This window comes from Heteronotia binoei, chromosome 13, assembly GCF_032191835.1.
Source record: "Heteronotia binoei isolate CCM8104 ecotype False Entrance Well chromosome 13, APGP_CSIRO_Hbin_v1, whole genome shotgun sequence".
In the NCBI taxonomy this organism is placed as follows: domain Eukaryota; kingdom Metazoa; phylum Chordata; class Lepidosauria; order Squamata; family Gekkonidae; genus Heteronotia; species Heteronotia binoei.
The window spans coordinates 4,106,778-4,122,405 of NC_083235.1; the positions used below are offsets into that span (position 1 = coordinate 4,106,778).

The 15,628-nt window shown below is 45.1% G+C and overlaps 1 protein-coding gene across 1 annotated transcript in view; it reads left to right on the plus strand.

The window, feature by feature from the left end:
• Window positions 1-207: 207 nt before the first annotated feature.
• RFX1 (regulatory factor X1) overlaps window positions 208-15,628 on the plus strand; it is a 118,531-nt gene continuing 103,110 nt past the window's right edge. Inside the window, exon 1 of the mRNA XM_060252666.1 lies at window positions 208-445. The gene's annotated coding sequence lies outside the window, so the exon portion shown is untranslated. The remainder of the gene's footprint in view (window positions 446-15,628) is intronic.

Consider the following 15,628-nt stretch of genomic DNA (forward strand, 5'->3'; position numbering starts at 1 on the left):
TGTTCCAACCCGCCTTTACGGCAGATAGGCACGGCCCCGGTCCAATCCGTCCAGCGGATATATGAGAGCGACCAATGGGAGAGCCAAGCATCCGGGCCAAAGGCGTCGCCCAGGACCTACGGGGAGGAGGAAGCGCTCCCCGATGATGGACAGGCGCGGCTTCCAATGGCTCTCCCGCCCCGTCCAATCGGCGCCGGGCGCCGCCCACTTCCCCCCTCCCCGCTCCGAGGTGGGTAGCAACAGTTGCCCCGGTGAGGGAACACGGAGGGCGCCATAGCCACCGTAGTCGTGGCGACCAGGAAACCCGGCAACAACAACAACAACCGCCCACCCTCCCCCGCCGCCGCCTCAGCGCTTCCCGCCAAAATCGGGAGAGGCCTCGAGAGCCGCGACTCCGTCCCCGCCCCCTGAGGGGACGCGGCCTCGCGGGGCCGGGACGGTCCAGGTGGGTCCGAGTCCGGTCCGCTCCCCTGCCCTGGGCCCGCCGCAAAACGGCGGAGGGCGAGGGGCCAGCCCGCCGGGAGAGGAGGCCGAGCGAGAAGCTGCTTCCCGCCGGCTTCCGTCCCTGCTGCGGCGGCCACTCCGGACGGGGTTTCTCGGGAAAGGGCCCAGGCCCAGCTGGGCGGGGCCGCCACGCTCCCCGGTGATTGGTGGGCGGGCGGGCCAATCGGAGGAGGCAGGGAGCCCGAGGCGGGCCAATGAGAGCGAGAGAGGGGCGGGCGTGGCTCAAACCTTCGCCTCCCGGGGAGAGAGGAATGAGCCGCGTTCGGAGTGCGTCGTGACGTGTGGTGACGTCACGCGCAGCGACGTATTTTTTTTTTTAAAAAAATGCCGTTGGCGTGACGTTGCGCCGCCTGAGGAGATAGGTTTTGGGGTTTTTTTGAAGGAGGTTCCTCGTGGAACTGCCCTGATCGGATTGGGTGGCGCTGGGGGGAATGGGTGACGTCACGCTGGGTGGTCTTTTGAAATGATGTCATAGTGGGGGGGGGGGGAAAACCCCACAAGGTTTTTGGGATAAAAATGATTAAGGATTATTGTTGCAGAACCTGAGATCGAAGTCACACAATGCATAACCATCAGCTTGTGTGAATTTAATATCATGTTTTTGCAATAACGATTCTTCGTAATTTTGTCGCAATAACTTTGGTGTTAGGGGTTTTTTTTTTTGAAATGAAAATGTTTATGGACAATTGACAATGTAAATAGCTTGCAGAAAACATTGAAACATTAAAACGGTAGTATAGGAAATACAATCCACACATATGCCGTAATACAGGGGTGGCCAACGGTAGCTCTCCAGATGTTTTTTTTGCCTACAACTCCCATCAGCCCCAGCCAGCATCGTCAATGGCTGGGGCTGATGGGACTTGTAGGCAAACAACATCTGGAGAGCTACTGTTGGCCACCCCTGCCATAATACATGCAAAAGTTCAATTCAAACAACTTTGGATAAAAAAGTTAATTTTTTAAAAAGGGAGACCACATCCATTATAGATCTATGTGACAACATATTTGCTGTTAGTTTTGATCTTTGTGACCGCTCAGTGATTTGTAATCTTCGGATAGGGGGGGAAAACAGCAGAACCAATTTCGCACTAGACCTTTAACCCTGGTTTAACTCTGTCCCCAAACTGAGACCGATTTTGCACTATGCTTGTTCCTGAGTGGAAAGCCCTTTTGTTACCGGGGCTTATCTCCGTTTTTGCACAAATTGCCCCAGAACTGTGAGTTGGCGTGCCACTATTACTCAGCAAGCAGGATACGCTGACAAGCGGGTTCTTGCTTGCTGCAGAATAGCGGTGCACCAACTCGCAACTCTGGGGCAATTTGTGCGAAAACAGAGAGAAGCCCCGGTAGCAAAAGGGCTCTCCACTCAGGAACAAGCATAGTGCGAAATCAGTCTGACATTCTACACTAAAATCAGAGAAACCAACTTTATGTCTGTATTATTCTATGGTTTTAGTGTAGAATGCCTCAGATCGCAAAGCATGGAGGCACACCATCCACCAGGCTGTCTCTTCCTTTGAGAACACACGCATAGCTGGTCTTGAGGACAAAAGGAGATTGAGGAAGAATCGCACTGCTACAGGACCAACCCTAAATCAGACTTTTCCCTGCAGCCGCTGTGGCCGGACCTGCCTGTCCCACATTGGTCTTGTCAGCCACCAGCGAGCCTGCAGCAAACGTGGACTATTGCACCCTTCTTAAATCTTCGTTCGCGAAGCCAAGCCGAGAGAGAGAGAGAGAGTGTAGAATGCCAGCTTGGAAACAGGGCTAAACCAGGATCAAAAATCTAGTGTGAAATTGGGCCAGGTCTTTCGAATGGAGAGGAAGAAAAACTCGTGCTGAAATAGAGCTTTAAGTTAAGTTCTGCAAGACTCCTGTTTATGTTTGCTCTGCTGTTTCTCTGGAACTGGTGTCTCGAACAAGTGAGGTTATGTGCGATCGCCTAGGCAAAGGGGCTTGCTAGCATTTCCAGTGAAGAAATATTGAGGACAAGAAAAAAAACTTTGGAGAGCTGTTTCCAGCCATACCAGGAAAGAGGGAGTTGACAATATGAGACAGTTTTGTGGTTACACGAACAAAGTTTATAAAGAGATCCAGGTAGACAGCCGTGTTGGTCTGAAGCAGTAGAACAAAGCAGGAGTCAAGGAGCACCTTTAAGACCAACAAAGTTTTATTCAGAACGTAAGCTTTTGTGTGCTCTAAGCACACTTCATCAGAAAAGGATATATATATATGTGTGTGTGTATAAAATATATATTATGCTAGGTTCATAAAGATTATAATATCAAGGCTCTTTGAGGGTCAGTCATCGCCACAGGGTTTTGCAATGTTGTCGCAACTTCTTTGTAATCTGGGGAACTTTGAAGGCATGGGTGGATTTTAAAAAATGTGTTTTTGAAGCCAGTAAGGTTGTGTAGTGTGCTAGGGAACTGTTTTGAAGATGGCTGAGGTCATAGTAATCTCGAGATCAGTTGCGTGCAGAGGGCACAAGATATAGATGGATAATACCAGAGGGTCTTGGATTTGAACAAAATGGCAAAAGGATTACAATAAGAAGCGAACAAGAGATGCATAGCTTTTTTGAAGAAAATAAAGAACCAACATCATAATGGAGTACAAATTACTATCTTGGAATATAAATGGACTAAATTCACCACAGAAAAGAAGGAGAACATTTCATTGGATTAAAAAGCAAAAATGTAATATAATTTGTTTACAGGAAGTTCATTTACAACGCAAGGACAGTAAATTTTTGTGGAATAGAAATTTGGGGTTGGAATTTTTTTCACTAGCAGAGCAAAAGAAAAGAGGGGTGGTTTTTTACATTAAAGAACAACTTGACCCAAAATTAATCTTTAAAGACAAAGAAGGAAGATACATTGCTGTTGAGGTGACGATAGAGGCGAAAAAAACGTTACTACTAGGACTCTATGCACCCAATGGAGCGAAAGACAAATTCTTTAAAGACATAAATAGACAAATGGACGAAGAGACTTATGACCAGGTATTGATGATGGGTGATTTTAATGGGACAATACAAAATAACCTTGACAGATCAAGTCCAAAGAAGAATGATAAAGAAGGGAAGCTGCCCAATTCTTTCTTTGAGTTGATTAAACAGGAAAATCTAGAAGACATTTGGAGAAAGTTCAACCCTGAGGTAAGAGACTATACATTTTTCTCAGCAAGGCATAATTCTTTTTCCAGAATTGACATGTTGTGGGGTTCCCAAGGCTTGGGCCTCATAACAAAAAAAATTGAGATTCTTCCAAAGGTTTGGGCGGACCATAATCCAATATGCTGGTCAACAAAATTGCAAAGAAAATCAAGAAGATGGAGAATTAATGAGGATTTACTACAAAATAAAGACACTGTATCATTCTTAGAAAAGGAGACTGCAGCATTCTTCCAAATAAATGAAACGGATGATATGGAATATCCAACAGTATGGGACACTTATAAAGCAGTAATGAGGGGTATATTAATTACATTGAATAATAAAGACAAAAGAGCAAGAGAAGAAAGGCTGTCAGCACTGCAAAATGAAATAGATAAAAAAGAAAAGGACTTAAAAAAAAGACCAGGGAAGAAAAAATTAATAAAAGAAATTACGATATTACAATCCCAAGTTAAACATTTGCTGAATAAAGAATTAGAATGGAATTTAAAAAATTTGAAACAGAAATCGTTTGAAAGTGCAAACAAACCTGGTAAATACCTGGCCTGGCAATTAAAAAAAAGGAAAGAAAATAAGACTATAAATAAAATCATGGCAAATGGGAAAACAGTAGTGGATCAAGAAGGAATTAAAAGAGAATTCTTTAAATACTATGCAAATTTATTCAAGGGTGTGAATGTAAGTAAAGAAAAAGTGGAAGAGTATCTACGAAACATTCAGGTGGCACCTTTGACGGAACATATGAAAAAGATATTAAATGACCCAATAGAGAAAATTGAAATAGAAGCAGCAATAAAAGCAATGCAAGAGGGTAAAGCTCCAGGGCCAGATGGATTCACGTCAAAATTTTACAAATCTCTCAAGGATGAATTAACACCCAAACTGTTGAAGTTGTTAAACACGATAAGAGAAGAAGGGAAAATCCCAAAGACCTGGAGGGAAGCTGTAGTCTCTCTGATTCCTAAGGAAGATAAAGATAGCACAAACGTAAAAAATTATAGACCAATCTCACTGTTGAATAATGACTATAAGATCTATACAAGAATTTTAGCAGAGCGACTGAAACAATACCTGACCAACTTTATAAACAAAGACCAAGCGGGATTTCTTCCTAAAAGACAAATAAGGGACAATGTAAGAGCTGTTATTAATGTTGTGGAATACTATGAAAAGCATCCGGAAAAAGAAGTGGCCTTATTTTTTGTTGACGCAGAGAAAGCCTTCGACAACTTAAATTGGGACTTTATGTTTGCGGTAATGGAAAAAATTAATTTAGGGGAACAATTCATAAAAATGACAAGAGCAATATATACAGATCAGCATGCAAAATTGTGTATAAATGCAGACCTTACCAAAGAATTGAAAGTGAGTAAAGGAACAAGGCAAGGATGCCCGCTATCACCATTGTTGTTTATAATGACTCTTGAAATTTTGTTACAACAAATTCAAAAAGATGAAAAAATAGAAGGTCTAAAAATTAGAAGATTCTCTTATAAATATAAAGCTTTTGCAGATGATATAGTGTTCATAATGGAGAATCCGGTTCAAGTGTCACCACTGCTGTTAGCTAAGATAAAGGAATACGGAGAACTAGCAGGATTATACATAAATAAGGAGAAATCGAAATTCCTCTGTAAAAACATGCAACCAAATAAAACAAACGAACTACAAAAGGTGACAGGTTGTGAAGTCACAACCAAAGTTAGGTACCTTGGAATAGAGATAACAATGAAGAACATTGATTTATACAAAAACAATTATGAAAAACTGTGGTGTAAGATGGACAAAGATTTGATGAAATGGAATAAACTCAACTTGTCCTTACTGGGCAGGATAGCTGCAATCAAAATGAATATTTTGCCAAGGATAATGTATTTGTTTCAAACCATCCCGATTGTAAAAGAAGCAAAACAATTCAACAAATGGCAAAGGAAAATCTCTGATTTCATTTGGGCCGGAAAGAAACCAAGGATAAAGATGAAGATCTTAACGGATGCCAAAGAGAGAGGAGGTTTTCAACTTCCCGATCTAAGACTATACCACGATGCAGTTTGTTTGACATGGATAAAAGATTGGATAATGCTGTTAGATAAAAAACCTTTGTGGTTAGAAGCTCACGGAAATAGATTCGGCTGGCATGCATACATGTACTATGGGAAGAATAAAATGGATGGTTTTTTCTCTCACCACTATGTCAGAAATACATTACTAAATACTTGGATAAAATACAAGAAATACGGGGACGAGAGAAAACCATTATGGATAGTGCCAGCAGAAGTAATAAAAATAACAGCTGATTCTGAAGAAAAAAGAGAAATGTCATATAACCAACTGCTTAAGATTCAAGGAGACAAAATTGAATTAAAAACCTCAGAAGAGCTAAATAACAATTATGATTGGTTTCAAATGCAACAAATTAAAAGTTTGATGGAAAATGACATAAAATCAGAGGGGATTAGACGAGAACAAACAGAACTGGAAAGAGTCCTGTTAGGTGACAATGAAAAATTGATATCAAAAGTATATAAGTTATTATTGAAATGGTCTACAGAAGAAGAAGTAGTAAAGTCTCAAATGGTCAAATGGGCAATTAATGTGAATAGAGAAATACAAATGGAAACATGGGAGCACCTCTGGAAGAACTCAATGAAGATATCAACTTGTCAAAGCATTAAGGAGAACTGTTTTAAAATGATGTATAGGTGGTATATGACTCCGAAAAAATTGGCTAAGATAAGTAAGAAAATGTCGGATAGATGTTGGAAATGTAAAAAACATGAAGGTTCTTTCTTCCATATGTGGTGGACATGTGAAAGAGCGAAAGAATTCTGGAAGATGATACAACAAGAAATCACCAAAATTTTGGGCTATGATTTTAAGAAAATTGCAGAGACGTTTTTACTTGGATTACAATTAGAAAAATACCCAAAAGAAGACAGGACTTTAATTTGGTACCTGTTATCAGCTGCTAGGACTTTGAACGCGCAGCTTTGGAAGCAAGAAAAAATACCAGAGAAATGGGAATGGACCATGAAAGTTTTATCGTGGTGTGAAATGGACAAATTAACCAGAACACTAAGAGACTATGATTTAGAGATATTCAAAAGGGAGTGGAGAAAATTTAAAGGATATATGGAGAAAACTTGGAAAGTAAAGAAATATTGGACATTTTTTTAGTTGTAAGAATATATATACGGAACTTTGAGCAATCAGAAGTGCCTTTAGTATGGATTTGAACTTATAACCTCGGGGAAGTCAACATTGGAGGGAGGGGAGATGGAAATGTCATATGGGTCAATGTGAAAAAAAAGAAAAAATTAAGAAATAGATAAGCTTTGTAACCATATGCTACCAATAAATTGTTTAAAACATATTTGCTGTTAGTTTTGATCTTTGTGACCGCTCAGTGATTTGTAATCTTCGGATAGGGGGGGAAAACAGCAGAACCAATTTCGCACTAGACCTTTAACCCTGGTTTAACTCTGTCCCCAAACTGAGACCGATTTTGCACTATGCTTGTTCCTGAGTGGAAAGCCCTTTTGTTACCGGGGCTTATCTCCGTTTTTGCACAAATTGCCCCAGAACTGTGAGTTGGCGTGCCACTATTACTCAGCAAGCAGGATACGCTGACAAGCGGGTTCTTGCTTGCTGCAGAATAGCGGTGCACCAACTCGCAACTCTGGGGCAATTTGTGCGAAAACAGAGAGAAGCCCCGGTAGCAAAAGGGCTCTCCACTCAGGAACAAGCATAGTGCGAAATCAGTCTGACATTCTACACTAAAATCAGAGAAACCAACTTTATGTCTGTATTATTCTATGGTTTTAGTGTAGAATGCCTCAGATCGCAAAGCATGGAGGCACACCATCCACCAGGCTGTCTCTTCCTTTGAGAACACACGCATAGCTGGTCTTGAGGACAAAAGGAGATTGAGGAAGAATCGCACTGCTACAGGACCAACCCTAAATCAGACTTTTCCCTGCAGCCGCTGTGGCCGGACCTGCCTGTCCCACATTGGTCTTGTCAGCCACCAGCGAGCCTGCAGCAAACGTGGACTATTGCACCCTTCTTAAATCTTCGTTCGCGAAGCCAAGCCGAGAGAGAGAGAGAGAGTGTAGAATGCCAGCTTGGAAACAGGGCTAAACCAGGATCAAAAATCTAGTGTGAAATTGGGCCAGGTCTTTCGAATGGAGAGGAAGAAAAACTCGTGCTGAAATAGAGCTTTAAGTTAAGTTCTGCAAGACTCCTGTTTATGTTTGCTCTGCTGTTTCTCTGGAACTGGTGTCTCGAACAAGTGAGGTTATGTGCGATCGCCTAGGCAAAGGGGCTTGCTAGCATTTCCAGTGAAGAAATATTGAGGACAAGAAAAAAAACTTTGGAGAGCTGTTTCCAGCCATACCAGGAAAGAGGGAGTTGACAATATGAGACAGTTTTGTGGTTACACGAACAAAGTTTATAAAGAGATCCAGGTAGACAGCCGTGTTGGTCTGAAGCAGTAGAACAAAGCAGGAGTCAAGGAGCACCTTTAAGACCAACAAAGTTTTATTCAGAACGTAAGCTTTTGTGTGCTCTAAGCACACTTCATCAGAAAAGGATATATATATATGTGTGTGTGTATAAAATATATATTATGCTAGGTTCATAAAGATTATAATATCAAGGCTCTTTGAGGGTCAGTCATCGCCACAGGGTTTTGCAATGTTGTCGCAACTTCTTTGTAATCTGGGGAACTTTGAAGGCATGGGTGGATTTTAAAAAATGTGTTTTTGAAGCCAGTAAGGTTGTGTAGTGTGCTAGGGAACTGTTTTGAAGATGGCTGAGGTCATAGTAATCTCGAGACCATAGAACGGAGAGGTGACTGGATGGTGCTTTGGTATTGGAACACTGAGCAATAAAGAACAGAACGCCAATCCATCAAGGTGTTATATCTTCTTTATTAAGGTAGTAATGAGAAAACTTGTAAAACACAAGGATTAAGAAGATATTCATCTCTCGGCGTAATCAAAGTAAAACCAGTGTGACTCTTCACTTGTTTTCCTGTCGATTATTTGCTAATAAAATGAGTTAAAGTTCTAGATCTTTACGAGGTCCAGAGATTGACTTTACCCAGTTATATTTGAAACATATTGTGGTGTTGGTCATTTTCAAGTACGTTTCGCAACAAAAGAGGAAAGAAGTACTCCTTTTTGCTGTCAAGTCACAGCTGATTTATGGAGGCTCCTGTGAGGTTTTCAAGGCAAAAGGTGGAGAGAGGTGGTTTGCCATTGCCTGCCACTGCATAGTGACCCAGGATTCCCTTGGTGGTCGCCCATCCGAAGACTAACTAGGGCCAACCCTGCTTATTCTGAGATGGACTAGACAGGGCCACCTAGGTTTAGATACCAACAGAAGCGGTTTATGCCTGTCTCATGAGGTTTGCAAGGTAAGAAACGTTCAGAGGCAGATTGCCATTGCCTTCCTCTGCATCGCAACCCCAGTAGTCTCCCAGTAGCTTCTGGGATCTGATGAGATCGGACCAGCCTGCGCTACCCTGGTCAGGGCAACCTGTTTATGCAAGGCTGGAAAGTTCAACTAAATTATCACCGTTGAAAGGCATTGTTCAGAAGCGGGCTTGTCCCTTCTGGGGCCCGGATGCTTTAATTCTCCTGCCATACTGGGTGACAGTGAAAAAACAGGGAGAAAGACTAAGCAACCAGAAAACACCAGAGATCTCCCTTGTTTAGTGAAAACAATGTACTTAATATCTCCAACGCATAAATAACACGCAAGACACTAGTATGACCGATGAGAAAAATTCAAAATGTTGTAACACGCACACTGGTTGCCAATAAATACAATATCCAGAAGAACAGAAACCAAACAGCTCCAGGCTTCCAAGGAATATGTAAAGACTCGTATGACACTCAAAGGTGATATAGATATATTCTCCAACTGTGCAGGAAGTAGGTTCTCAATGGAATTTCGATCGTTACAGTTCCCGTTTCGATCAGTATCTTTGTCAAAAGATGTGAATAACTTAAGCCTTTCCTCTGAGGCTCTCTAAACCATATGTCTTCGAAAATATTTATTTTAATATTTCTTATCTCTGGAGCCTTACAGCCTCTCTGCTATTCACGACTCAGTGGTACATACTTCCTGCTGGATATTGTATTTCTTGGCAACAGTGTGTGTGTTACAACATTTTGAATTTTTCTCATCAGTCATGGTAGTGTTTTGTATGTTATTTACGCTTTGGAGATATTAAGTACATTGTTTTCATTATACAAGGGAGATCTCTGGTATATTCTGGGTGACAGGGCAGCTCTGATTCCTTCCATCGCCGGCTTGCTCTGTAGTCCTGTCGTCCTCCCACCTACTGCAGTGGGTCGGAATTCTGCACTGCAGGTGCAACAGGGCTGAGGAGAGAGCAAGAAAGAGGAGCTGCCTTTTCCCTTGCTTTATTGGGGGGATTTAAAGGCTACCCGTCCAGGTTTAGAAGCAGCAGTCCTGTTCAAAGGCCAGATAATAGCAGTCAAGTCGCAAAGGATTCAGTTTGGTGAAAGAGAGCCAGTTTGGTGTAGTGGTTTAGTGCGCGGACTCTGATCTGGGAGAACCGGGTTTGATTCCCCACTCCTCCACTTGCACCTGCTGGAATGACCTTGGGTCAGCCAGAGCTCTCTTATCTGGGAGAACCGGATTTGATTCCCCACTCCTCCACTTGCAGCTCCTGGAATGGCCTTGGGTCAGCCAGAGCTCTCTTATCTGGGAGAACCGGGTTTGATTCCCCACTCCTCCACTTGCACCTGCTGGAATGACCTTGGGTCAGCCAGAGCTCTCTTATCTGGGAGAACCGGATTTGATTCCCCACTCCTCCACTTGCAGCTCCTGGAATGGCCTTGGGTCAGCCAGAGCTCTCTTATCTGGGAGAACCGGGTTTGATTCCCCACTCCTCCACTTGCAACTGCCGGAATGGCCTTGGGTCAGCCAGAGCTCTCTTATCTGGGAGAACCGGGTTTGATTCCCCACTCCTCCACTTGCAACTGCCGGAATGGCCTTGGGTCAGCCAGAGCTCTCTTATCTGGGAGAACCGGGTTTGATTCCCCACTCCTCCACTTGCAACTGCCGGAATGGCCTTGGGTCAGCCAGAGCTCTCGCAGGAGTTGTCCTTGAAAGGGCAGCTGCTGTCAGAGCTCTCTCAGCCTCACCTACCCCACAGTGTGTCTGTTTTGGGGGACGAAGGTAAAGGAGATTGTGAGCTGCTCTGAGACTCTAGAGTGGTGGGCGGAATATAAATCAATATTTTCTTATTATTATTCTTCATGAGCCCTCATGGGGTTTGGAAGGCAAGAGATGAGCAGAAGTGGTTGGCCATTGCCGGCCTCTGCATAGCAGCTGCAGTTTTCGGTGGCGGTCTCCCATCCAAGTACTAACCAGGGCTAACCCGGCTTAGCTTTATGAGGTCTGACGATCTCAGACTAGCCCTAGGCCATCCACAGCAAGGCAAAAGATGGATAGATGTGGCTTGCCATTGCCTGCCTCTGTATAGCAACCCCAGTTTTCCATGGTGGCCGATCGCCCATCCGTTAACTGAGTCCAACCCTGCTTCGAGTCCATGCTGTGACGAGACAAGACTCATCAGGGCTATTCGTGTTGCTCTGATGCAAATAAAACAAGCCGGTGTTAGACTGGAGTTGGTGAATGCCAGTTAGTGGATGAAAAACTGGAAATTATATTTGTTGTTCAGTCGCACAGTCGATTCTGACTCTTTGCGACCCCGCGGACCAATTCGCGCCAGGCCCTCCTGTCTTCCACCGTCCTCCGAAGTCTGCTCAAATTCAAATTATATACTGATTCACGAATCCTTGCAGAGTTATGGCTATTGCAAAATAAATTGGGAACTGTAGGTTGACATCAGATCCTTGCAGAGTTATAAATATTGCTGCATCAACTGGGAACTGTGGATTGAGAACGAAAGCTTTGCCGAGCCCTCGCTGGGAAGAAGTGAAATACGAAACAAGTAAAACTTCATTGGTCTTAAAGATGCAACTTGAGTCCTACTTTGTTCTACAAAACAAGTTCTCAGTCGACTCCTTGTTCAAAATACTCTTTGGAGGGGAGGGGGGTCTTGGTACCGTAAGAAGTGAAGACTAAACTTTACTGGACATTGGGTTCTCCCCCCCCCCCCCGCCCCCACTTTTGGTGGCATTCATGTTTATACTGGTATAGAGACTTTGGACCTATGAACACATTTCCTTCTGGTCAATACTCCTTCTAAGAGTTGTGGAATCTTGTGAGCAAAAATTCTGCTTCATCAGCTACTGCAGGGGTGGCCAACGGTAACTCTCCAGATGTTTTTTTTTGCCTACAACTCCCGTCAGCCCCAGCCATTGGCCATGCTGGCTGGGGCTGATGGGAGTTGTAGGCAAAAAAAACAAACATGGAGAGCTACCGTTGGCCGCCCCTGAGCTACTGGCATTAAAGTTGTGAGCTGCTGCATCAATCAGTTTGCTCTAGGGCCATTTTTCCTGAGCTTAGACAAAAATGGTGTGATCCGGAGGCTAACAAACTGAGCTAGGCTCGCGCTGACTCAGAGGGAACACTGCCTCCCGTGTAGCTTTGTAAGATATACAATTCGCATATATAGGAAGTTTGGATAAGCCCAATATTGAGATGAATGTTAACAATAACGTTTGTCGTTTGTGTTTTGTTGTTTGAGGTTACGATTCTAGTTGTGTTGCTGCTGGATTCCAAGTTTTGACTAGTCAGAGCTATTCACTTTGCTCTGATACAAGTAAAACAAGCCGGTATCAGACCAGGTAGTTATCCAGATGTTAAACCAGGTAGTAATCTTTTCTGAACTCTTGGTCAGTGCCTTTTGAGAAGCTCTGTTATAATAGCGGCTTTTGACACATTGTATGTTAGTATCATGGGCTCGTTAATTTCAGAGGGCAACTATGTTCGTTTGCGGTAGAAGAAGAGACCGCAGATTTAAACCCCGCCCTTCTCTGTGCATCAGAGTCTCGGAGCGGCTTACGATCTCCTTTATCTCCTCCCCCCCACAACAGACGCCCTGTGAGGTGGGTGGGGCTGAGAGGGCTCTCCCAGCAGCTGCCCTTTCAAGGACAACCTCTGCGAGAGCTATGACTGACCCAAGGCCATTCCAGCAGCTGCAAGTGGAGGAGTGGGGAATCAAACCCGGTTCTCCCAGATAAGAAGAAGAAGAAGATCGCAGATTTATACCCCGCCCTTCTCTCTGAATCAGAGACTCAGAGCAGTTTACAATCTCCTTTATCTCCTTCCCCCACAACAGACGCCCTGTGAGGTGGGTGGGGCTGAGAGGGCTCTCCCAGCAGCTGCCCTTTCAAGGACAACCTCTGCGAGAGCTATGACTGACCCAAGGCCATGCTAGCAGGTGCAAGTGGAGGAGTGGGGAATCAAACCCGGTTCTCCCAGATAAGAAGAAGAAGAAGATCGCAGATTTATACCCCGCCCTTCTCTCTGAATCAGAGACTCAGAGCAGTTTACAATCTCCTTTATCTCCTTCCCCCACAACAGACGCCCTGTGAGGTGGGTGGGGCTGAGAGGGCTCTCACAGCAGCTGCCCTTTCAAGGACAACTCTGCGAGAGCTATGGCTGACCCAAGGCCACTCCAGCAGCTGCAAGTGGAAGAGTGGGGAACCAAACCCGGTTCTCCCAGATAAGTCCGTGCACTTAACCACTACACCAAACTCGGATCACCTTCGAGACCAACAGGGTTTTCAGGGATATGAGCTTTCTAGAATCAGTGTTCCCTTTGGCTTTCAGAATTTATACCCTGGAAATTATGTTGGTCTTTATGGTGTTACTGGACACAGACTAGGATTGCCAGTCCCCAGGTGGGGGCAGGAGATCCCCTGCTTTGGAGGCCCTCCCCCCGCTTCAGGGTCATCAGAAAGCAGGTGTGTGTGTGGGGGGGAGAAATGTCTGCTGGGCACTCCATTATGCCCTATGGAGACCAATCATAGAGTATAATTGAGAATTGATCTGCGGGTATCTGGGGCTCGGGGGGTGGTGGTATTTTTTGAGTTAGAGGCACCAAATTTTCAGCATAGCATCAAGTGCCTCTCCTGAAAATACCCTCCAAGTTTCAAAAGGATTGGACCAGGGGGCCCAATTCTATGAACCACAAAAGAAGGTACCCCTATCCTTCATTATTTTCAGTGGAGGGAAGGCATTTTAAAAGTGTGCGGTCCCTTTAAATGTGATGGCCAGAACTCCCTTTGGCGTTCAATTATGCTTGTCATATGAAGCTGCCTTATACTGAATCAGACCTTTGGTCCATCAAAGTCAGTATTGTCTTCTCACAGCCTTTCTCCTGGCTCCACCCCCAAAGTCCCCAGATATTTCTTGAGTTGGACTTGGCAACCCTAACTCAGGTACAGGCTAGTTAGATCAGTATCCCAAATTGCATCGCGAAGTTGCCATTCTAATGTGCAGAAGACCCCTCCCCCACCCAGGCTTAATGATGCATTGTCGAAACGCTACTCAAATTTGACTTTACCCAGAAAATCCAAGGCTGGAAACATGCCTCATTAATTGCTCTAGCGACAGTTCCCGGTCTACCTCGGCTTTGGCTCAGGCCTCACAATAGAGAAAGGTGTAATGGCTTCCTGTCACGTATTGCGCTTCTGCCAAAAACGTACATTGCTGTAATGAAGTTGCATAAGGCGTGGGTGCAGCTGCAGGCTTGGCCTTAGCACCGCTGGATCCCTCCTCCGCAAACGCATGGTCTCCCTCCCACACTCCTGTTGTTTGTGACACCTTATAGGCCTTGATTCCCGACACTGATAATATGCTGGTATGTTAGAGTACCCGGTACCCTGTGCGTCAAGAGTACCTGGTGCCAGTTTGGTGTAGTGGTTAAGTGTGCGGACTGTTATCTGGGAGAACCAGGTGGAATGGCCTTGGGTCAGCCATAGCTCTGGCAGAGGTTGTCCTTGAATGGGCAGCTGCTGTGAGAGCCCTCCCAGCCCCACCCACCTCACAGGGTGCCTGTTGTCGGGGAGGAAGGGAAAGGAGATTGTAGGCCACTCTGAGACCCTGTCCTTGCAAGGGCAGCTGCTGGGAGATCCCTCTCAGCCCCACCCACCTCACAGAGTGTCTGTTGTCGGGGAGGAAGGGAAAGGAGATTGTAGGCTGCTCTGAGTCTTTGTCCTTGCAAGGGCAGCTGCTGGGAGAGCCCTCTCAGCCCCACCCACCTCACAGGGTGCCTGTTGTCGGGGAGGAAGGGAAAGGAGATTGTAGGCCACTCTGAGATTCTGTCCTTGCAAGGGCAGCTGCTGGGAGATCCCTCTCAGCCCCACCCACCTCACAGAGTGTCTGTTGTCGGGGAGGAAGGGAAAGGAGATTGTAGGCTGCTCTGAGTCTTTGTCCTTGCAAGGGCAGCTGCTGGGAGAGCCCTCTCAGCCCCACCCGTCTCACAGGGTGTCTGTTGTGGGGGAGGAAGGGAAAGGAGATTGTAGGCCGCTCTGAGATTCTGTCCTTGCAAGGGCAGCTGCTGGGAGAGCCCTCTCAGCCCCACCCGTCTCACAGGGTGTCTGTTGTGGGGGAGGAAGGGAAAGGAGATTGTAGGCCGCTCTGAGATTCTGTCCTTGCAAGGGCAGCTGCTGTGAGAGCCCTCTCAGCCCCACCCGTCTCACAGGGTGTCTGTTGTGGGGGAGGAAGATAAAGGAGATTGTAGGCCGCTCTGAGATTCTGTCCTTGAAAGGGCAGCTGCTGTGAGAGCCCTCTCAGCCCCACCCGTCTCACAGGGTGTCTGTTGTGGGGGAGGAAGGGAAAGGAGATTGTGAGCCGCTCTGAGATTAATAGTGGAGGGCAGGTTATAAATCCAGTATCATCACCATCATCTTCTCTCTCTCTCTCTCTCTCTCTCTCTCTCTCTCATATGGCAACATTGCTCACTTGTAACATATAATAATATAAAATATA